At 35.4% G+C, this 24,299-nt stretch overlaps 2 long non-coding RNA genes across 2 annotated transcripts; one reads left to right on the top strand and one right to left on the bottom strand.

Moving 5' to 3' along the window:
* Positions 1-8,134: 8,134 nt before the first annotated feature.
* LOC136071426 (uncharacterized) lies at positions 8,135-9,220 on the bottom strand. The gene is made up of 2 exons (XR_010632727.1): positions 8,897-9,220; positions 8,135-8,601 (listed from the first exon to the last, which is right to left on the bottom strand). It is a non-coding gene; the product is annotated as an uncharacterized LOC136071426 (long non-coding RNA).
* Positions 9,221-20,538: 11,318 nt separating this feature from the next.
* On the top strand, positions 20,539-22,244 carry LOC111983938 (uncharacterized). Its single transcript, XR_010632728.1, has 3 exons — positions 20,539-20,623; positions 21,151-21,294; positions 21,777-22,244. It is a non-coding gene; the product is annotated as an uncharacterized LOC111983938 (long non-coding RNA).
* Positions 22,245-24,299: the final 2,055 nt, after the last annotated feature.

The raw sequence follows: 24,299 nt of genomic DNA, 5'->3' as shown, positions 1-24,299 counted from the left end.
TGTTAAGTCACTAAGTTTGAGGTTCAGGCCCCTGTAGAGATCAGGGTACATTATTTCCGCAGCGCTTCCTTAGTCGACCATCACCCGTTTCACATCATACCCCCCAATTCTAAGGGTGACGACCAACGCATCAACATGAGGCTGGACAGTGCCCACCTTGTCAGCGTCCGAGAAACCCAAAACTAATTGATCATCAAGTTTGCACCTCTTCGGACCTTGGCCGGACTCCCTCACAGGTAACCGATCCACCGACATGACCTTGGATGGCCAGGATCCCGTTCTCCGTAAGGCCGCAAAGATAACATTGATAGTTCCCAGAGGGAGTTTCGGGGGATCATCCCTCCGGGAGTCTGCGCTCATCGGACCTCCTCGGCCGCTGGTGTGATGCAGGAGGTGTCGCAGTTTCCCCTCACTGACTAGTTGCTCCAAGTGGACCCACAAGTTCCTGCAGTCCTCAGTCGTGTGCCCATAATCCTGGTGGTATTGTCAGTAGAGATTGCGATTACGTCTATTAGGATTCCCTGCCATCTTGTTCGGCCACTTGAAGAATAGCTCGTTCTTGACCTTTTCTAAAACTTGGTGGACTGGGTCCCTGAATACGGTGTTGACAGTCTAGGGATTGGCTGTTCCTGACTGCACAGGGAAATCTCTCATCGGTTTGCTGCTGGTGTATCGATCCGACCTGAAATCCCTCCTCTCTAGGGGGACAACCTTTTCCTTGCCTTTCTCTTGTTGTTGGTCTTCTTCAACTCTCTTGTACTTTTCAATACGGTCCATTAGCTGACGAATGCTAGTAACGGGTTTGCCAGACAAGGACGTCCTTAAACCATGATCAGTAGGGAGGCCGAGCTTAAACGTTTCTAGGGCCATTGCGTCAAAATTGCCCTCCATGTCATTAAACATTTCCCAATATCTATCCGAATACACCTTCAAGGATTCCCCTTCCTGCATGGTCAAAGACAGCAGAGAAGACAGAGGTCGGGCCACTCTTTGGCAGGTGACGAACCGTGAACTAAAAGCTTGGGTGAGCTCTTTAAAGGAGCTGATGGAATTTGGGCTCAGCCTATCGAACCACCTCATGGCAACTAGCCCAAGACTAGAAGGAAAAACCTTGCACATCAGCGCTTTGTCCCTGGAGTAGACAGCCATCCTTTGGTTAAAATGACTCACGTGTTCCACGAGGTCTGTTTTGCTGTTATAGATGGTGAACGTTGGTTGGTTAAAGTGGCGGGGAAGTCTAGCCTCTTCGATCCCGCACGTGAAGGGTGACCTGGAAATCTGGTTTAGAGCCCTGCTCATGGCGTCGTTTCCGACGTCTCCACGTGATGGGCTTCTGCGTTGCCCCTTGTGAGGAGATTCCTCTTCATAGGTATAGGACTCGCTGACTGGTGTCCTGGATTTGGGTTGATAAGTGACGTCTGGCTCGTCATCAGGGTCTTCATCAGAGTACGAGGAAGCCCGTTTCCTTTTTGCATGGCGTAACTCCCTTTTTAGCTTTTCAACTTCCCGCTGTAAATCTCGGTTCTTCTCTGCATGGGACATGTGGCTTCCGCCATGTGACTGGCTCTGACCAGAGGGCACGGTGTGCACGCTACCCTCGTGGTCTTGTCCTCGCTCCAGGTTAAGGAAAGGGTCCACGTGCTGAGATGCCCTAGACTCCGCTTCTTGCTGACCGTGTTCAGCCATCACCAACTGTTGTCTTCACCCCTGCACAAGCTCTTCCCACAGACGGCGCCAATTGTAAGGTCTGTTTTTGTAGCCCAAGCCCAAAGGATATGGGTTAAAGGCCCAACGAACCCAGAACAATGAATTTGTAGAGAGTGGACACCAGAGCTGGGCTGTTTATGAAATCAACAATGGTTGGCTAGGTTACTTGACGTGATGATAACACGAAATAATGCATGATTAACTCCGTGAAAGAGTGTCCGAAGAGGTATTTTATTGAATGAACAGTGATTACAACGTTCAGAGCTACAGTAAAATTTCTCTCTCTCTTCTCGTTCTTCTCCCCTCATTATCAGGGACCCTTCTTCTTTATGTAGCATCCTCTCTTATCATCTCCATCATCCACCTGTTCTTCATCCGCGTATCTACTCAAGTGCATGTCACGTCATGCGTCCACTTTAGTTCTTTGTGAGTGGCGGTAGCCGAGGTTACACTGTTCAGGGGTCTTCTCCACATAAATGCGGCCAGAAAAGCTGTTGCAGTGCATTAAATGCGGTGGTAGTAGCTTTTCCTTTAGATATTTTTTGGCTCTGATCATCTCTGGATCCGCCTAGAGCTTATCCTTATCGTTGGGATTGTCAGGAAGGTCATTTAGACCTTCCACACGTTTGTTTGATCAAGACTATTTGTGGCCGAGGAGTGGATTGTCTTCGGACCAGTAGAGACCTCTTTGGGCGGTATTCCCTCTTTACTTCTGGGTTTCCTGCCTTCAGATGGGCTGTCCCAACCGCCTATTGCTCCTCGAAAATATAATAGTCTTTAACGGGGTGTCTCGGGCCCATTAAGTAGCTCTAGGCCCATTAAGTAGCTCTATGCAAATAAACTATAGAAAATAGGCAGAAGCCAAACACACTCTAAGCATAATGGGTTTGTTCAATTTTTTTTTTTTTTAAACACAAATACTTGTGGAGTACAAAAAATACATGAATTGACCTTGACCTTAAATTTGCGTCGACGAGTGGTGTCAAGGAATAGCTTTAACTAAAAAGATTAAGGAAATGACAATGACAATGATGACCCACATGACACCTAAAAAAATCAAATCCCAAATGCACTCAAAGAGGTCTCTCTCTCGCAAAAGCACAAGGTAAAATATTTCATGTTTTCTCTAAATAAATTTTTGGACGTGGACTCTATTAGAAAAATAAACATACGGTGGAATATTCATTTAACCCATATATATATATATATATAACTTTTGTGAATATTACATCATTTAATAATTTTTTTATTTGATTAATATGTTTTTTTTTTTTTGAGGGGGATTTGATTAATATGTTGAAAATACACGTTCTCTTTGTTCTTAATATGAAGGCCAAACTTTGAGTTAATTCTCTCAACAACAACCAAAAATAAAACCTTGAGTTAATTGGCTATAATTTATTATAAGCTCATAAATCATAATTCATAACCCCTATCTTGTTTAAAAGTACAAAAAAAAATCACAAAATATAAGCATTTTATAGATTAAATATTTATCTCTCATATTAACTTTATATTTTACAACCATGAAAGAAGAATATAGCGATGGATTAGTTTAAAAAAAACACATATTTAATAAAAAATTATTACATGATACTAATAAATTTCAACCTAACTTGCTCTATATATCTGCATGTGTAATACTCGAAGGTTGGCATGAGCTTTTGGTAAATTTTTTTTTTGGGCTGATAATTCGATAGTCAAAGGGGGAAGGATTTGAACTCTAGAAGTTTCCATTTAAAAATACAAAAAAGTGCCAATCAGTTAAGCTTTTAGTAAAAGATTTAATTCAAAGCATAATCAATCACATATATATGGGCTGCCTAATGTTGTGCAACTTATTCAAGGTTTTCAAGCCATAATGGTTTTAAAAAACAAGCAAAATTCCGCTTGAGAAGTGGCAAACACCAACTGCAGCAAATGCAACCCAAACATCTAAGTGCTACTGAAAGAATCTTTCACAACAGAAGCAAAGCGCAAAGGCCTGGTTGAAAATTTATAACCTCAATAAATTCAGCCACCAAAGATAACAAAGCTTATAATAGAGAGAATAAGAAAAAAGAAAGCCTTGTGTACCAAGTTTAAACTGCTCTCAGATATTCCACTCACTGGGGATTCCACTTCTTAAACTCAAGACTCGTGACAATGTGGGTCTAGCCAATCCCTGGTAGAGCCCTTTGCCATGTTGCCGGTGGCATTGCCATAATCTACAGACAATGTGTTTTTCCCCTTATCCTTCGTAATGAATAGTGTAGGATTCTTGCGACTGACCTTTGGAGAAGGAGGTTTTGAGGCTTCTACTTCTGAAGTGAAATATTAGTTTTACTCTGATCTAAGTCTCCTATTTCCAAGCTTGGAATCATGAATCCATCAGTGTCTGATGCATATAAAGGCCATAGATTAATGTCAGCACGATCAGAGATACCTTAAACAATTTAGAGAAGTTAACGCTGATGACCCACACAAACCTTATTAAAAAAAAATTTGAGCCGTCACAAAAATAGGACTGAAAATTGAAAGAACACATTCATCTTGATCACAATTAACATTACATCTACTCACTATTACACTAACATATAAGGTTAAAATACCAAATCAATCTGTGAATACAAACTACAAGGGATATTATAACAAGATCAAAACACTCTCTCTCTCTCCAATGTGATAATTACTGATGATGTAACAAGTAATGACACAACTAAAGACCTTGTTCCTTGAGGCAATGATAGATGTTACACCTTCCACTCTTGCAGATCACAAACAGTCCACCTAATTACATGTCAATTCATCAGCTATGGCCTGTAAGAAGGCTGCATATTACTCCCATCTCAATGAACAACACTCACACCAAATAAATAAACTTAATATTTACTATACTTTCCTTTTTGGATAACTAAAACTTAATATTTACTATACTTCAATTGGTAAACATGATAAATGAGATTTTAACAACTAAGAAATATCAACTCACCTTCAAATTGAGCAATTCAAAGAATACAAAGACTCCAAATTTATCAAGTGCCGCATGAAAGATTCATTAGGCATTAATTCTATACTTGCTGAATTCTCTACTCGTTGTATTCTCTACTGAATAATTACTCTTAATATATCTTCTAAAAGATGGAAAGACAGAGACTTCATAGCCATATCAACATAAAAAAAGGGCAACAAGTAGCCAACAACATATGCATATATAGTAAATTATGTATAATTCATTTAATTGCTTAGGAAAAGTGCAAGCTACAAAGCACAGCAAGGATGAAACAAATTGTCCTTGTGAAAAGATAACCCCGTCAATGATTAATCACATAAGAATCACATGTGACCCCAAGACACAAGAAACAAATTCAGAAAATACACAAGTGTTATGAAAATCAGGTAATTATCAACTTCAAAGGACCAAGCTCATACACCTGGAGTTCCATTCATCCTAATGTAAGGTGTATGTGCAAACAAAGCTGAAAGATTTATGGTCAATCTACTAAACCCACTAAATGAACTACAGGGACATGAATTAGTAACAAATATGTGGAAATGGGTTATTGAAACAATTATAAACTCTGCCTAGGACATAAGAGTCTCCAATTTGACAGGAAGTTCAAGCATAATTCAGAATAAGCATTGCAAACAACCATATATTAACAGAAGATCAGACATTTTTGTCTAATATACTGCCAACTATAGCCCAGCGCATGCATGTAAGCAAGAAACATTGCACTTGTTGACATGTTGACATAAATCCAGAAAACCAAAAATAATCTTCATGTTGACAATTTTTGGTTCATTATTTTTGGGACATCAATATGTATTTTCTTTCAGAGCTGTATACAGGGATGATTGATATCATTTTTCCAAGAGAAATGGAATGAGTTAATGCAGATATACCAGGTATTATGATCAATTGTGGGGCAATAGTGTATATGTTTTTCCCACCCAAATTCTCATCAATAATTAAAACCCTCAGGTGGAAATAAATCTGCCAGACTAAGTTCTAGCTTACCAGAAGGATATATACATTGTATAATGTATACTAATCTTGCTTGAAGCCTTTTGAAATCAACTCAGTTCTTGAATGACAACCTTTGAGCCGTTGTGAATCAGGAAATATTTTGAAATCAACTAAGTAGTTATGCCTGTTGACATGCCTAAAACACTTGGACATGCAATAATGTGAATCTATTGCATGATTAACCAGTCCCACTCTCTTCTTATTCATAAAATGTAAATTATATTGAAATGACAAAAGGACACAATGCTTTGCTTGTCTAAATGAGCATACCAGTCCAGATTTCCGTTGTTATCAATCAATTAGTGAAAGCTAGTTGAAGTCTTCAACATTGAGAATATTATTGTTAGAGCATTAGCAGTGGGCTTGCAAATGCCAAATCTTAAGAATATTTGGCATTTAAGCCCCAAAACTGCTCAGCAACTGGGAGGGCATATGTCATATGCCAATTTTTTTGAGATTTTGCTACAGTACCATCTCAAATGTAAGATGGTACTGTAGCTCAATCTTATAAAAAAAAATATATTTTTAATGCACTCATTTCTCTCTCCTCTCTCATTTTAACCGGGTAATTCTCGCTCCTCTCTCACTTCTCTCTTCCTTCTCTCTTTATTTCTGCTCTCTCTTCTTCTTGCTCTATGATTCTTCTCAACGTCTTCACTCTCCGGCAACTCTCTAGATCGGCGTTGGATCGTCTACCATGATCGGAGAGGATCGGCGTTGGATCGTCTACCCCGATCGGAGAGGATCGTCTACCACGATCGAAGAGGATCGGCGTTGGACCATGATCGGAGAGGATCGGTGTTGATCGGCGTTGTACCAAATCTAGATAGTGGTGGGTCTCGAGATCGGCGGTGGTTTCTAGATCGGTGGTGGGTCTCTGTGTTCTTCCTTCTCCGGCAACTCTCTAGATCGGTGGTGGGTCAACAAATCAACTTCCTTCAAGCTTCCCAGCGGCGAATCCGCTTCCTTCGAGCTTCGGCGGTGGTGGTTGGGTGGTTTTGACCTTGGGTTGCTGTGTTTTTTTTTTTTTTTTTTTTTTTTTTTTTTTTTTTGTGTGGTGTTGATGGGTGGAGAAGGAGGGTGGTGGTGGTGGTGTGATGGTCGGAGGCAGTGTTCTGGTCTTTCTCTGGATTTTTTTTTTTTTTTTTTGTGTGGTGTTGATGGGCGGAGAGGGTGGTGGTGGTGGTTTTGATGGATGGAGGGTAGTGTTCTAGTCTTTTCTCTGGATTTTTTTTTTTTTTTTTTTTGTGTGGTGTTGATGCGGCGAGAGGGTGGTGGTGGTGGTTTTGATGGACGGAGGGCAGTGTTCTGGTCTTTTCTCTGGATTTTTTTTTTTGAGTGTTGATGGTAGATTATTGGTTGCCGGTGGTGGTGGTGGTGTGCAGCGGTGGTGGCGATGATGGTGGTTCTTGAACAGAAAGAAAGAGAAAAAGAATAAAAAATGAATAAATATTGTGTTGTATTGTACAGTGATAATTGTGAGATATTAATATTTTATTGCGGTAGAAATATTATTTAATGAGTAGAATTGAGATATAAAATTTGGATGTTGGAGAATTGGAAAATTGTATTGTATAATTGATAAAGTTGCTTTTTGAGGTGGTAAAATAGGATGGGATATAGAAACCGGCTGCGGATGCTCCCACACGTTATAATTCATTAATAAAATTCTATTTTACTTGCATCATAATTGAAATTTACAAGCCAACTAACAGCATAGAAGCTCTGTAATCACTCTATTGCATCACAATTAAGCTTCAGGAGGCCGCCTCCTGAAGCTTAATTGGAAAGCAATTGCCTGGAATTTATTTTATTGGAAAGAAATTGCTTGGAATTTTTTTTTTAATTCTCGAACATCACTTGATTTCTCAATCCTCCATCATCAGGGGGCCTAGTGTTTGAACCAAATACACTTGCTTTTTTGGCAAACTGTATTGGTCCTATTGTGACTATCCTTTGTGATTGTGGGATAAGGCATCTGGATATGTTTTACTATGCCAAATATCTGTCTTAGCATAGATTGATACCCAAGGCAATTGGATTAGAGTTTTTGCACATTAACCTAGAGTTTTTTCTTGATTTTTCTCTCCACTACTGTACAAAGTTCAAGCAGCCCTATGCAACTATATTTCTCCATCGGAGTTCCATCAGAAGGTGCCTTTTGAATTTAAGAGGATCAAAAAGAACTGGAGCAATAAAAGTAGAGAAGGATTAAGCACGTCTCTGTTTGTTAGGATAATGACATTTTTGTTTCATACTTTTTAGGAAAACAATATTTATTTCATTCAAAGGGAAGGTGTTAACTGCAATTATACCAATTAGAAGATCAATTGTGGAGCAATAAGTTATTTAACAAATTTTCGACCCAAATTCACATGAATGATTAAAATTTATAACTATTTTGCAAAAAGAAAAAGGTTTGCCAAACTAAATTGAGAAATCATATATATTCTGGAAAAAGAAAATTTACAAACCAACTAAACAATACAAAAGTCTTTTTTTCCTCAACAAACCACTATACATAGCCAGTTACTAAGACCATGAACTACCTAGTTTGCATTTTTTTTTTTCAAACAAAAGAACAATTATCAAACTCCTTTGCCAATAAAAACCTATCCTCCAGTTCTTTAGCAACAATACATAACTTAAGGGTCTGCCATAATGACAACTTCCCAATGACAGGTTAAAACTACCATACAAGCTTTGTCATCATTCAATTGCATCACAATCAAACTTCAAGAGGCCTTTCAGAGGCATCGTTCACTGCTTGGATTTCATCACTAGAAGCATTCCTTTTCAATGATGCAGAAGCAAGCTCTTCAAAACTCTCATGAAGCTTTAAATTCTGCAAATTTCCCAAAGGCACTTCACCCGTTTGTGTGAACCTGCGTGGTTGAGAAATACAATTAGCTGATCTCATTGAGAATTCTCCTTGATTACTTAAGATGCAAACCAGTTTATTAGGCCTGCTTCTTAGTAGCAACGCGGATTTCATAATATCATTAAATTAGCTTTTTTAACTTTTTCTAAATTCCATCCATGGCCATTTGTTTGAAAATCAAGTAAATTTTGTTTGTTGTCATGCCTAAATCATTTGGATAAGCAATAATGTGAATATGTTTATCTATAACATATGATTGGATGAAATCAAGTGAGTAAATAATTAGTGATGGAACGAACCTCTCAATTCGTCTGAGTTGTTTGTGACATCAACCATAGTTGGCCTTGTTTGTGGATCTTCCTCTGTACATGTCAAGGCAAGGTCCACCACAGCTTGTAATTGATGCTGTAAACTAGCACCTCCATCCCCATCTTCAGCCAAGATTGCAGGGTCCACAATCTCGTTTATGCAACTACCTTGAGCACGTATGTATGTATGCTACTAAAGTAGAATCTTTATCAATTGTAAATCGGGTTATATTAAGAGAATCCTCTCCAGTTAAAAGTTCTAGAAGAATCCGACAAAATCATATACATCAGCTTTTCTCAGTTACCTTGCCTGTTGCTGTAAACTCGGGGCTGCATGAAACCAAATTGTCGAATGCCATCATAAACCTTCCACGTCAGCTTCACCTTCGCGGAATTGATACAGAAAAAAAAGCTGGACAATTCGTGGAACATCATTTTCATCTAATAAGATAGTGCATTGTGTATACACATGTGGATGACAGGTCTTGGAAGCAGTATGGAGATAAGAAAGAGCATGAGCAATCTGCCTGCAATCTTTAACCTTCACTCCCACACCATCGGCTGATGTTGTAGTTCAGTACAGCGGGAGACATAAATTCGATCAGAAAGGAAACCATTGGCGGCAAATTCAAACGCTAGAAAGGGATGATGGAGTGTGGAGACAACAGCCTATGGGCTTTAATACATGCTGTGACCACTCAATTGTGCAGAAATAACTATATCATTGATGGCTATATAGGCCAAATTATCTAAACGCTTAATGAGAACAATTCGTCCTTAAGAGACCCCTTGTACCAATAAAATTCCCAGATGTTGAGCAGGATAATTGTTGGTTGCTTGGCGGAGTTTGTTGAGGGGAGAAGGTACGGATGGGAATAGGCTTGGCATTGACAAGAAGCTAATGAGAAACGCTTAGAAACCCGTACAACGAGAACATTACAGTTTCAAAGCGTCTGACTCATCCCCGAAAACCGTGAAGTAAGGATTTCGTTAAGGAAGATCGCTCTTAGAAAGACGGACTCGAGTACAAGACCAGACTGAGATGCTTAATCTTCGTTAATATTCTTCGTTAACATAATAAAACCAATTAGATCTTGATCGATCATGCTAGTAATACCGGGAACGTGACCCTTCTCCTTTTCATGTCTCTGCTCAGGTAAGAGGAATACTGCTGAATGCTAGGAGAGCTGTGAGCGGAGAAGGTACGGATGGGAATAGGCTTGGCATTGCAAGCAGGCAATCTAGCTTCTCATGTAAGAGGCTTCCATTCTCATAAAAGTAAAACGCTCTCTCTCTTCTTCTTTTATTAAAGAAATGATGATATGGCATGAACCAACTCCAGCGCATAATAGCTTGAATGTGGAATGTCCTTGCTCTCATTTGTTTGTGCTCTGCTAGCGAGGGAGGGAGCCTCAGCTGAATGACAATGACAATGAGGGCATTTTTATAGTAAATTCATTTCATTCAGGAGGGAGGTTTCATCGGAAAGTGAAGTAAAAGTAAAGTGGAGCTTTCCTCTTCATTTAGCTTTTTTCGGAATTTCAAAAGGAAAGTGCCAGCTTTTGCTTTTCAATTAGCCGTTCAATGCCAATACATCCCGATTGTTGACTTGGGAGAGCGCCACGGTTTCTATGAGATTCCAGATTTGCCTTTTTCTTTTTTTTTTTTGGGTTGAAAATTCCTTTTTTGCCTCTATTTTGGTCATGTTTTTAATTGGTTCTCAATTTTTCAATAATTTTATTAAGGTTCTTTATTTTTAAACTTACCAATATTTGATCCTGACAACATCTCACTTAAAAAAAAAAAAAGTAATTTTAAACTAGTAGTAATTCATTTATTATTTAGCATTTTTTGTAAGTGAGATGATAATAAAGGTCAAAAAACAACAAGTTTAAAAAATATATAGACCAAAATGAAGTTATAAAAACTTAAGACTAAATTTTAAATACGATCAAAATATCGAAATCAAAAAAGGTATTGTCCTAAAAAATTTTGTTTTTTGTCTCAAATCCCATTTATATATATATATATATATAAATTTGTTGAATTAATATATGCAAATCTCTTTATTGAATTACACGCTCTCTTTTATTTTTAATAGTGAACACCAAACTTTTGAATTAATTAACTATCATTTATTATAGATCATAACCTCTCTCGAGTGAATAATTTAAAAGTGCAAAATATCTCAAAATAGAGAAAATCCAAAATATCATTTTATATAATAAATAATTATCAATCTCTTATTAACTTCATATTTGCAAACTCGAAAAATATATTGGCCTGTTTGGTAGTATATTTCAAGTATTGTTGTTCAAAATGATATGAAAATTGTGGATAAAAAAATATTGTGAAAACACGTATTTAAATTGCTTATAATGAAAAAAAAGAGTTAGGTAACATATTTCTAATAACATATTTTTAAAAGTTAAAAAAAATTTAATTGTGTGTTTGGTATAAGTGTGTATTTTTTTTTNTAAAATTTACTAAACACATGAAGAGAGAGAGAGAGAGAGAGAGAGAGAGAGAGAGAGAGAGAGAGAGAGAGAGAGAGAGAGAGAGAGAGAGAGAGAGGAGAGAGAGAGAGAGCAACTACTGGTTTGAGACTTTAAGTTTGAGAATGTGGCGTGAGACTATAAGTAGTAGAGTGAGTAGTACAGCAGAAAAAGAAAAAAAAAAAGAAAGATATTTATAAGAAGTTTAGAGATTTAGGGTTTGTAGGGTTTAGAGATCTAGGGTTTGTAAAGTTTCAATTTTCAATTATATCCCTTATAAGTTTTTGTAATTACTAACTTTTTCTTTAAATTTAAAATATATGTTGGATATAAAATGTTTTTAACAAATCTAAAATAAAATGAAATTTTATTTTTATATGAGCTAACGGGTATGTTAAGTGGGTTATTTTAGGTTGACACAATAAATTGGTGTGTCAAATGTGTTTATTGCGGGTTACGCAGGTTGACCTGCTTATGACACGTTTCTTATCGTGTCGCTTTCAGGTCGACCTATTTATGACCCAAACCCATTAAGGTCCAACCCTAACCCGCAAAAATCTGTGTCGAGTTTGTGTTATGTTCGCGGGTTGGGTCAAACATTGACACCCCTAAATGTGTTGTCAATTTAGTAGGTCCTATGCTTTTCAAAATATTTACAATAATGTCATTCATTATTGTTGCTCAAAAATTGAAATGAAAAAAATACAACTCAAATACTCCTAAATAGAATCCCTTACTAAACGCTTTTTATTTTATTTTATTTTATTAGGCCATAGTTTTCAGTGTTTAAACACTGAAAACTATAAATCCCTTTACCAAATAGGGCTATATTAACTTTAACTCAACTCTCCTGTATACTCACACATATGTCATAATCCAAGATCATCATGAGCTTTGGAAAGTTATTTTATTTTATTTTAATATATATTTTTTTTTGTTGAGAATTGGATAGTTAGAATTGAGAGGACCTGAACTCCAGAAGTTTCCACTTGAAACCACACAAAATAAAATAATAATAAAAAAGTGCCAACTGCCAATCAATTAAGCTTTTAGTAAAAGATTTAATTTAAAGCATAGTTGGCTTCGGCTTTGCTAACTGACTACGTTTGATATAACCGCATATGGGCCATCTAATGTTGTGCACCTCATTCAAGGTTTTCAAGCCATAATCTTGGGGTTTTAAAGAACAAGCAAGATTCTGGTTGAGGTTATCATCATCATTTGTATTTTTTCAAGATCCAACAATGACCCAAACTCAAAGTGGAAGGAGCACGAAATCAAGCAAAAAAAGAGAAGGGCCAAACATCAACCGCAGCTAGTACAACCAGTGGCGGAGCTAGAATCTAACTTGAGAGGGGGCAAAAATTACATTTGACAAGGACATTTATACACATGCAAGCGAACATAAAAATACAATATTTGAGATCAATATTTTTGTACAGCTATATGTTATAGGTCTATTTATTTTAGCTTAACATGCAAACTTATTTTTGAAAAGCCATCCTATTTATTAACCATTTATTTATACTACAATACAAGAAATGCACTTAAAAAGTTAACAAAGAAAGAGAGTAGAAAAATCAAACAATATGGGGTTATAAGTTAGACACGCATTAAGGTATCTGTTTTTTTTTTTTGTTTTTTTTTTTTGAATTTTTTTTAATTTAATAATAGAATTGGATTGTGTTAATATAGGATGGGCTTATATTTTAAGAGGGCAAAAGTGGGCTATGCTCCCAATTGTCTCATGCAAGCAGCTAATTGTTTGTTTACCATTTTATAACTTTTCATTAGTAATAGTTCTATTTTTTTTTACCTCAAATGCATCAAGGTAAGTTAGGTAAATATTAACAGTTTTTTTGGGTGGGGCCAGGGGGGGCAAGTGCCCCCTCTCGACCCCCCCTGGCTCCGCCCCTGAGTACAACCCAAACATCGGAAATAATCTTTCGCAGCAGAAGCAAATCACAAAGACCTGGTTGAAAATTTATTGTCAAAATACATAACCTTTTATAAATTCATTCTCCAAAGATAACAAAGCTTATAATAGAGAGAAGAAAAAAGAAAACCCATTGTGCCAAGTTCAAAAAGCTCTCAGATATTCCACTCACTGGCGATTCCACTACTCAAACTGAGACTCATGACAATGTGGGTCTAGCCAATCCTTGGTACAGCCCTTTGCCATGTTGCCGGTGGCTTTGCCACCACCCACAAGTTCTCTGAGACTCTCTACTTATTCTCCCGACCTTTCCCACTAGTCCTCTCATCTGCTTCCTTCAACTTTAGCTTCAACCGCTGCTTACGACCAGCAGAATTCGGCTTTTGCTGCTTTGACTGTGAAGAAGGTGCTCCGTGTGGACCGAGGTAGATATTCTCTTCTCTTTTCGCCCGCAAAAGTTCAAAAAACACAGATTTTAAAATACAGACTCAAATGCATAATCTATAGACAATATTTTTTTCCCTTTTCTTTTGTAATGAATAGCGTAGGATTCTTGCAACTGACCTTTGGAGAAGGAGGTTTTGAGGCTTCTACTTCTGAAGCATCAGTTTTACTCCGATCTAAGTCTCCTATTTCCAAGCTTGGAATCACAAATTCATCAGTGTCTGTTGCATATGAAGGCCGCGGATTAATGTCAGCACAATTAGAGATACCTTAAACAATTTAGAGAAGTAAAGGCTGATGGCACCTGCACAAACCCTCTTTTTAAAAAAAAAAAAATGATCCGTCACAAAAACAGGTCACTGAAAATTGAAAGAACATATTAATCCTAATGACAAGATCAAAACACACACTCTCTCTCTCTCTCTCCAATATGATAATTACTGATGATGTAACAAGTAATGACACAACTAAAGACATTGTTCCTTGAGTCAGTAACAGATGTTACACCTTCCACTCTTGCGGGAAAAATTATTGAATACTCCGAAAATACTATAAATGCATACTCTCATCTTACATGAATTATTGATCCCACCATAAATTTAATTAGTGGAACCCATATATATGTGAAAAGAGGGAGTACAATAAAAAACGGTCCACCTAATTACATGTTAGTTCATCAGGTTTGGCCTATGAGAAGGCTGCATATTACTCCCATCTCAATGAACAATACTTGTGCCAAAGAAAGAAACTTAATATTTACTATACTTTCAATTGGTAAACAGGAGTTTGAGTTTTGAGTAATTTAATTGTGTGGCTACCGATACATTAAAGATTCAATTGTTTTTTTAACGATATCTTAACCTGACTCGAACAAGAATCAAGCTAATCTTATACTAGTATAAAAGAAAAAAGCAAAAGGAAGAAAGAAAGAAAATCTTATACTCCTATATATAAAAAAATTGTGTTGGATTTTTATAGTATTTCTTGTGATGCATCTATATATATATATATATACATACATACACACATGTATATATATATATATATATCTAAAAGCTGAAACGTAGAGGTTAATGTTGCAGCGCTCCTATTGAGCCACATTAGCGCCACATCATCAACCTATTTTCAATATTTTCTGTCTTTTTAAATTATTTTTCTCCTTATTAATTTGCCACTACAATTATACATTCTCTAACATTTACTTACTTTTACTTTTTTATCTCTCCACTACTCTATACTTTAACCTTACAATTTCTCCATCCTTTAATCTTCCTTTTTTTTTTTTTTTTTACTCTTCTTCTCCCCAATTTTTTTACTATAAAAATTTGTTATTTTCTATTCCGTTCAATCCAATTATATATATATATATATATATTCTTTCTTTTGGTGGATGTTTAATTCTTTAGATTGATGGATTTTTATGTTTAACTCTACTTTAGGTTGATATGATTTGGTTATATTTTAATTTTTTATCCTTTTAATTTTATTTTATTTGTTTGTTACATGTTATTCTATGCAATTACAAAATGATTCAATGTTGTTATTCAATTTCCTTTTGAATATTCTTCTACTCATCTTCTTTTATATAGTTTTGTTATTTGTCTCACATTTTCTTCCAGAAAAGGTGATTGTTCTCTCTCTCTCTCTCTCTCTCTCTCTCTCTCTCTCTCTCTCTATTATTAATTCTATCTTGCAACTCTATATTAGATTAATGATTTTTTCATTTTGTTTTTTTATTATTTTGTCTCTACTTTTGGGTGATAAACTTTGGTGGTGTGTTTTTTGAGTTATTTATCACATGTACTCTCTATCCCTCTTATAGTTATGGTTTGAGTTAATTTTTAGATATTTTAGAAGTGAGATGATTATATTTTTGAATGTCTCTATAAATTATTTGAGTAATATCAATTGTAAATTTGTGATGAGGTTTGGTTATCATGATAACCTTCTTAAAAGAATGAGAAATTCAAATACTTAATTTTGGAACTTAAAAATTTTAGTTGTAGAAAAAAAAAAACAATATCACACTATACAAAAGTTTGAATAATATAGATCACTCGAAAAAAATAATACTATTTCTATCTTTTATCTCAAAAAAAAAAATAATAATAATAATGGAATAATATGAATCAAATGCACCTACATTTTTTTTTTATAATTAAAAAAAAAAAAACTCAAAATAATAGAATGATATATTTGTAGAGATGGAGAGATGAAAAATAATTTTCGAAATAATATTTTTAATACGTTTTATAGAATAAATCATACATTATATTACGTTATAAAATAATTGTATATTCCCATGCATCGCGTGAGTTTGCGACTAGTGGTAATAATTAAAGTCATTATCATGTTCCTATTAGGATTCTCTTTTGTATTCTTTAATCATAAACTTGAGAATGCAGCATGAGTCAAGCAAATTGTTCTGAGAGGTAAAAATTCATCTAATGGATTATTACTGCTTTTTTGCTCGAAATGACAAGAGTAATTAAAATGTCCAAAAATGCTACGTACCTCACCTAACTTTGTATTGTCCATAGTGACGTGAAGCATTTTAGTTAACATCATGAACAAATTTTTGGTAATTCAATCCCATTATTTAAGTTTATTTTATTTTTCTTTCAGTTCTTTAATTTTAATTTTTTTTATTTAGTTATTCCGACTAGTTCTATCCAATCTTGCCTTTAGTTTTAGTGCCTTTTGCTAACTAAAACATCGTGTTTTAGTGGACTTAATGGTGCAAATTGAACGAAAGAATCATATTGGAAATGAATAGAAGTTACATGGAAAAAAAAATAAAGAAGTTAAAGGATTTTGGAATTAAAAAATAAAATGAAACATGAAAAATTGAATTGAAAATAAGTCAAACTTAGGAGAAATAATTTGTAATTTTGCCTATTTTATAATATTAAGGACATATTCTTCTCAAGCATTAGAGTGCATACCTTTTTTAATTTCTTTAAACTAGGGTAATGTCACCTTCCACTAGTTTAAATAAGAAAAATCTATAAAACAAAATAAAAATAAAACATTTAAGGGGAACGACGTCATCATTCCCCTTCCCTTCAAATCAAAACAAAGAAATCACTAAAAAAAATAAAGAAGTTAAAGGATTTTGGAATTAAAAAATAAAATGAAACATGAAAAATTGAATTGAAAATAAGTCAAACTTAGGAGAAATAATTTGTAATTTTGCCTATTTTATAATATTAAGGACATATTCTTCTCAAGCATTAGAGTGCATACCTTTTTTAATTTCTTTAAACTAGGGTAATGTCACCTTCCACTAGTTTAAATAAGAAAAATCTATAAAACAAAATAAAAATAAAACATTTAAGGGGAACGACGTCATCATTCCCCTTCCCTTCAAATCAAAACAAAGAAATCACTCCACACCCAAATCTCTAACTTAGAGAAATTTGGGAAACGATTTGAGAGAGAGACTGAGTCTGTTTGAGAGAGAAATTGAGTTGAACTGAGAGAGAGAGAGAGAGAGAGAGAGAGAGAGTATGAGAAACTGAGTCGGATTGAGAGAGAGAGAGACCGAGTAGGAAACTGAGTCCATTTGATTTGGTTTGATTGCTTGTGATCGATTTGCAGAGATATTATGAATTGGTTTGACTAAATCAGTGATTGAGTTCTAGTGAAGATCGATTTACAGAGATTGAGACCGAGATATTGAGGTTGAGAATCCCTATATTGATTGAATCAGTGATGTTTTAGGGTGTACTCCATAGCTCCAGCTTCGGCCAAGTTTTAGGTAAGTGATGAAAACCCAGTTTTTTAAGGGCATGTTTGGTAGACTGTAATATGTGTTGTAATGTAATAATTATTCTTATAGTTTAGTTATTCTTTAGTTTGGTTATGTTTTTATTACAAAGAATAGTCATTCCTTATGAATAGCTATTCTTCAAAATGAGGAATAATTATTCCTCTTTAAATGGTGGTACATACCTTAGTAAGTACAATTATTTTTAAACTTAATATATTTCCAAATAAACAAACTTTCCATATATATCTAACAATTATAAAAATAAAAAATCGTTAAAAATAACACATATCTCTCTTAAATTTAAAAATAACAATTTTTAAATAGATATAATTGTATGAGTAAAATATTTCTTAAAATAAATGTTAATTTTCATTCTAATGTTGTAACTTATAACCAAACTAATGAATATGTTTAGTTATTACATTATAACACACTTTATTACTAGTAATAAAGATTACAATTTTTGTTGTAATTTTCATTCAGTGTATCAAACGTACTCTTAGTGTTTTTTTTTTTTTTTTTGTATAAGTAGGAGCAGAGCAATGAGTTGTTGTGTGTTTGGTGTCTTTGTTTTGATTTTAGGGGAAGGGGTCGTCGTTCCCCTTAAAATTTTTTTTTTCCAAATTTTTCTTATTTTCTTTTAATTCCGAATTAAAAAAAAAAAAACATGCAAAACGGCGTCGTTTCAGGAGTTTTAACGGCAGTTACTAACCGAGTTGTAACGGAGTCTTACATTGACAAAAATTGAAAGTTAGAGGACTGAATTAACAAAACTGAAAGTTAAAGGAAAAAAAAAAAGAAAAAAAGAAAAGAAAAGAAAGAAAGATAGAAGGATAGAGCATTCATAGCAGTGCATCTAAATTTTTAGCTTTTTAGTTACACAAAAAGTCACTTTATCTATTTTACCTTCTCACACCCTACAACAATAGAGCTATTTTACATTTTAACATAATAAAATAATATAAACACTACAATAAAATAATATTTCATTCAAAAACCTACACACCACCACAACCACCACCAAATCCATAAAAATCACTGCATAACCACAACCCCACCGTGCCCATCAAAACCAGTGAAGAAGATCAAAACAAAAACCCCAAAAAATCAACACAGCCAAACCAGTGAAGAAGGACAAAACAAAAACCCACACTTTTCATCTTTATCTCTATCTTCTCCCTATCTTCCCTCTCTTCAACCCACAAATCCTCACGGCACCACCACCATCACCACCACTCACTGCTGTGTCAAGCCAACCTAGCCACCAACTCACAACCAATCCATGGCAAAACCCACCATCAATCTGTCACCAGCCACGATCCACACCATAAACCCACAAAACCCATGTTCTTCGCCAATCAGCACACCGCCACTAATTACTAATCCAAATTGTCAAAAGCCAACACAAGCCAACTGCAAACTCATCCACACCCGAACCCACCATAAAATCTAGCAACCTATGACTATGATCCACCCAGAGGGGAGGCACGATGGCGATCTACCTAGCGGCACGGCAGCAATCCATCCAGTGGCACCACGCGATCCATCGCGGCATGACAGTGACCCATCAGCAACAAGACGACGATCCGTCCAGCGGCATAATGGTGATCCTCAGTGTGATGGCGATCCATCCAGCGGCGGCATGATGGCGATCCTCAGTGTGACGGCGACCCATCAGCGACAAGACGGCAATGATTTACTCAGAGAGGCACGAGAGAAAAGCTCAATGAAGATTGGTGAAGTAGAGAGTAGATGAGAGAGAGAAAAAAAATGAGAAGGAAAGAGGAAGAAAGAAGAGAAGTTGGAGAGAGAGAGAGAGAGAAAAAGAAAGAAAGAGAAAATGTTTTTTTAATGGAAGAGGAGAGAGAAATTTAATAAAATAATATATATATTTTTTGCTCTCATGAATAGTGCACATCTAAAGATAGATGTGCACTGTAGCAGCGGAGCTAACAAAAATAAATTTAGCTCCAATGCTATGTGCTGTTTTTGGAGATTTGAGGAACTAAATTATTGCTATATAGCAATATACCTACACTGCTGTAAATACTCTTAGTTTTGTATTTTTGCTTAAAAAAATAATTAAATTATTATTATTTTTTTTTTACAAATTTTTTTAATAGTTTTTATCAATTGACCTAAGCACGTGTTAACATGACCTATCTTAATAAATTTCCTGTGCTTTTAGGACACCTCAATCGATGCAGTAATGTTAATGGTTTTTGGTCCGAGGCCTTGGGTTCGAACTGCTGCAATGGCGCCTGTGAGGACAACAGGCGCTATTGTCGCTGCTACTGCTATATCCATGGCGGTGCTTTCCTACTTGTTCAGCTCCAAAAAACCCAACTTGGCCTTCTTAAAGAAGAAAAAGAAGAAGCCCAGAAATGGGCTTATTGATGCCATTGGAAACACGCCCTTGATTCGCATAATCGCATCAACAGCCTCTCTGATGCCACTGGTTGCGAGGTTAACAAAAAGCAATCCACTTTTTCAATTTTCCTTTCATTTTATCATCTGGGTTTTCTTTAGTTTTCGTTTTTAATAAGTTTTTTTTTTTTTTGGTGTTCAGTTCAGTTCATTTAATTTTCATTTTGAGAGAAGTTTCAACTTTCATGCCAAATATTAGTTTCTTCTTTTTTCCTTGGATGATGTTTCTGTCTTGTTCTGTTTGTGGGGTTGTTCAGATTCTTGGGAAGTGTGAGTTTTTGAATCCTGGAGGGAGTGTGAAAGATAGAGTTGCGGTCAAAATCATTGAAGAGGTAAATATCTGTTATCTAAACTTCTTTGTTTGGTGTTGTTGGAATGATTTAGGGGGAAAAAGAAAGAAATTTTAATGCTGGTGTTTTATATATCTTTGTTTGGGTATTCAAGAAGTAGTAAACTGAGATCAATACAAGTATCTGACTTAGTTGAGAATTTTCTGGAAACTGAATTTTACCAAACCATCAAGCACAAATTTCAATACTCTTAGCAGCTATTTTGAAGAATTTGTTCAGATTCTTGGGAAGTGTGAGTTTTTGAATCCTGGAGGGAGTGTGAAAGATAGAGTTGCGGTCAAAATCATTGAAGAGGTAAATATCTGTTATCTAAACTTCTTTGTTTGGTGTTGTTGGAATGATTTAGGGGGAAAAAGAAAGAAATTTTAATGCTGGTGTTTTATATATCTTTGTTTGGGTATTCAAGAAGTAGTAAACTGAGATCAATACAAGTATCTGACTTAGTTGAGAATTTTCTGGAAACTGAATTTTACCAAACCATCAAGCACAAATTTCAATACTCTTAGCAGCTATTTTGAAGAATTGGTAATAGTAAGAATTGGCAATCATAGGAATCTTATAATGTTATTTGTATGCTTGTTTTTTTTATGCTACATTAATTGGTTCAAGGGGTACATTGCTTTGTAAAGGATGGAATAATGCTAAATATGAATGAAACCTCTCTAAAATAATAAATGGCAAGTGATATGAATGCCTTGGTGAATAGTAAAGAAAGTAATGCCAATTATTTTGAAAATTAATGTTTGGTATAGAATGCTGTGTTTGTTGATCATTGGTGTTGGTTTTATTTTGTATGCATTCTAATTTGTGACTCTATGCAGGCTTTAGAATCTGGGAAGCTAGCTCAAGGTGGAATTGTTACTGAGGGGAGTGCAGGAAGCACTGCTATCAGCCTTGCTACAGTTGCTCTTGCCTATGGATGCAAATGCCATGTGGTTATCCCTGATGATGCTGCTATTGAGAAGGTATATATGGAAAGTATTCTTAATGAGCAGTGTTCTGTGTTTCTGCTACGACCTTCAAGGTTTACATTATTGACTTGTTAGGGAATTTATGCATCACGAACCATTTGATAGCAGCAGGACATATTTGGGTATACTTTATTCTTGAAATATATAAAGTTCCTTAAACAATGATGATTATGTCTTGCTTCCATTTCTTTTCCTAGCCTCATGAACTAGAATATCCACACTGATCTCACTATATGCAATTTAGTTGTTAGATAAGGCTTGAAGCCAGATAAAGAAAGATTTGCCTTCTTATTTCTAGGCAGATTATTGTGGCCATTTTTTTCACATAATTTTTTCATAGGTAGCAATCCGGTGGTTGTAGGTCAGTAGGTGTCTGAATTGTGAATAATTTTTAGATTTCATAAAAAATGTTAGCATGATGAGGGAAGCTGTAAGATATGAATGGATGCATGGCTAACTACTCTAATATGGTATAGCCCCGCCCAATATCCTAGTACACAGCAGCATGGCTCCACCCTAAATGCACCACACCAATTAGGTGCACATCACAGCTCCAATAGTTGCAACCCAACCTCAAGGCAGAAAAAGAAAAGGGTGGTCACATCGGAGACTTTGAAGGCTTCTAAGAATGCATCTAGATACATGGAAGCAATCAAACATGTTGGAAGTCAATCATTTGTGCAGGGTCCAAGGAAATGAAGAGAGTAAGAAGTAGATTTTTCCTTTTGTTGATGAGGGTCACTTGTTTTGTGTACTTATGGTAATCTGCCTCACTATGGAACAATGCCCTATTTTGGCTTAACTATTGTAGTTGAACTATGTAATTATGACCACTGTGGTTATTAGTGTTGTAGTTGAACTATGTAATTATGGTGACTGTGGTTGTTAGCAGTCAGTGATAAGTTGAAGATGTGTTTCTATTCAATTTGTGTAGTTTAGTTTAATATTGAATCTTGTGTCCTTTACTGTTGGTACTCACATCAATGAGAGGCAGTTAATGTATTTGTATTGAGAACAGTACAACTAGCTAGTTAATACATTTTCAAGTAGATACATTTTTTGCAAAACAAAATTTTCTGCAAAACAGGTACATTTACAGGTATAAAATAGCAATAGTATGGTTAACACATTTTCTACAATAGGTTTATTCATTTCATTCACATTGTGGAATCCATAGATAGATGCATTCAAATCAGAATTTACATTTGTATCTTGAACAAAAAGTGTATTCATTTCATAGGGAAGTGGGTTACATTGATAAGAGCTATCTGGCAGTAGCACAAAATTATCAGGAGGTAATACATGCCTAAACACATCTCATATAAAAATTGTATACACTGCCAGCCTAACATAAACTAAAACTGCCCTAATAATTCCCATTACAATCACTACCCTACATACATCTAAACTGTTAGCCTTGTTAACAATATTGATAACAATAGCAACATCAGCAGCAGCAGCACACAGCATCGCAGCACATAGCATCAGCAGCAGCAGCACACACCAGCAGCAGTACTTGTTGCATGCACACAGTAGGCGGTGCTCAAACATAGCAATAGTTTACTCACCCCTACACTACATACATTACCTAACCAAACACTACATACATTACCTACATTACCTAACCAAACACAAAACTACACACATCACCACTAACAATGCCACAGCTACAACTAAAAACTTCTCCCTCTTCTTGCAGCTTGCAACCTCAGCCTCAAGTGTGATGATCCTCTGCCTTTGTTGTGGGATAAGCACCTTACCACGAGCACATATCTCATCATCACACTATTGGAAGAACCTACACTTACGCCCCCACTTGAAATGCAAACAATGCTCAGAAAATGAAAACCCATAAACTATTGCAGCAACAAATTGAAACAAAATACTGAAATAAATTAATGTAGTAATCAATAATTCTCTACTAATTTTAGTAAATCAAGTGGCTGCAATGTAGATAAATGGGGTGCAAGGAGAATCTTCACATAGTAATAATATTGCTAAGGATCTTGTCAAATTCCTAATTTGTCTTTGTAATCATGATAAATCTGCTAAACAAAACTATAATCCTTTCACTAAAATATGCTAATTTGAAATATATATATATATATATGACAAAATTACTAGAGATTTAAAAACTTAAATCATACCAGAAGTAACTGAGAAGTAGGTAACTAGGTAAGGATGTAAATTTGTAATCATCAGCCTAATTATATAGACATTCTGTTTAAGAATTTAAGAGCGGACTTTAAAACTTTTCTCTTTTTAATTTGCATTACATTATGAACAATTCTTTCAGAGTCAAGTTTGTTGAATGTAACTCCAGTTTTTCTTATTTAGTGAATTACTAACTACTAGTACTATTCTTTGACAACATTGCAAGTAAAGATCAATATTACTAACTACTTGGCCATCCAATTAGAGGAATGCTCCATCTATGACCATCAATATTGCAAGTGAAGACCAATTTGTTGAGCATCCAATAAAATCCAATTATTCACTTAGTAAGCTATTCATGAAGAACATCCATAGATACAACAGACATAGTGACATAAATACACACAACAACATAGTGACATAAATAGCTACTCTCATCTAAAAATCATGAAGAACATAAAGTGTCTATTAGTACACTTTCTAAAATTTTTGGGTTGAAGGAGATGGCAAACTAAAAATAACTAACAAATTTAATTAACTATTGTTAAAATTTTTAGAACCATCACATTTTGAATCAACAATTTTAACTAAAAATAACTAACAACTTACCCAGTAGTTTGGACAACCATAAAATCTTCTGCCAGGATTGTCTGATGTCCATGACACAACTATGACAGGTTTTTTTATTACAGTAGCACCTCATTGGTGCTCTCCTCTTGATGCTGGAACTTGTTGAACAGCTTGCTTCCATTCTGGTTTGGGTTTCGAGGAATAGCTGTGTAGCTGGAGGTGATGAATGTTTTTTGTTGTTAGGGTTTCGATTTGGGGGATTTTGGGTTTTCTGG

The sequence above is a fragment of the Quercus suber genome, unplaced genomic scaffold (genome assembly GCF_002906115.3).
Source record: "Quercus suber isolate HL8 unplaced genomic scaffold, Cork oak 2.0 scaffold_311, whole genome shotgun sequence".
NCBI lineage: Eukaryota > Viridiplantae > Streptophyta > Magnoliopsida > Fagales > Fagaceae > Quercus > Quercus suber.
This window is presented reverse-complemented; position numbering and strand designations above follow the sequence as displayed.